This window comes from Nematolebias whitei, chromosome 3 (assembly GCF_014905685.2).
Source record: "Nematolebias whitei isolate Nwh7 chromosome 3, NemWhi1, whole genome shotgun sequence".
Taxonomy (NCBI): domain Eukaryota; kingdom Metazoa; phylum Chordata; class Actinopteri; order Cyprinodontiformes; family Rivulidae; genus Nematolebias; species Nematolebias whitei.
This window is the reverse complement of record NC_056500.1, coordinates 2,433,091-2,433,606: the sequence shown is the minus strand read 5'-3', so window position 1 is coordinate 2,433,606 and position 516 is coordinate 2,433,091. Positions and strand designations below refer to the sequence as shown.

Genomic DNA, 516 nt, shown 5'->3' with positions numbered 1-516 from the left:
ACAAAGAAGGCCCAAGACGATTGAACAGTTAGAGGCCTGTATTAGACATGAATGGGAGAGCATTCCTATTTCTAAACTTGAGAAACTGGTCTCCTCTGTCCCCAGACGTCTGTTGAGTGTTGTAAGAAGAAGGGGGGATGCCACACAGTGGTAAAAATGGACTTGTCCCAACTTTTTTGGGATTTGTTGACGCCATGAAATTTGGAAACAACAGATTTTTCCCTTAAAATGATACATTCTCTCAGTTTAAACTTTTGATCTGTGATTTGTGTTCTATTCTGAATAAAATATTAGATGTTGGCACCTCCACATCATTGCATTCAGTTTTTATTCACAATTTGTTTAGTGTCCCAACTTTTTTGGAATCCGGTTTGTATGTTATGGTATGTTATGTTATGGTATAGTATGTTATGGTATGTTATGGTTTGATATGGTATGTTATGGTATGTTATGGTATGTTATGGTATGTTATGGTATGTTATGGTATGTTATGGTATGATAAGTTATGGTATGGTA

At 35.9% G+C, this 516-nt stretch overlaps 1 protein-coding gene across 1 annotated transcript in view; it reads right to left on the bottom strand.

The window, feature by feature from the left end:
- patj (PATJ crumbs cell polarity complex component) overlaps positions 1-516 on the bottom strand; it is an 81,234-nt gene that overhangs the window by 30,747 nt on the left and 49,971 nt on the right. The window lies entirely within an intron of this gene.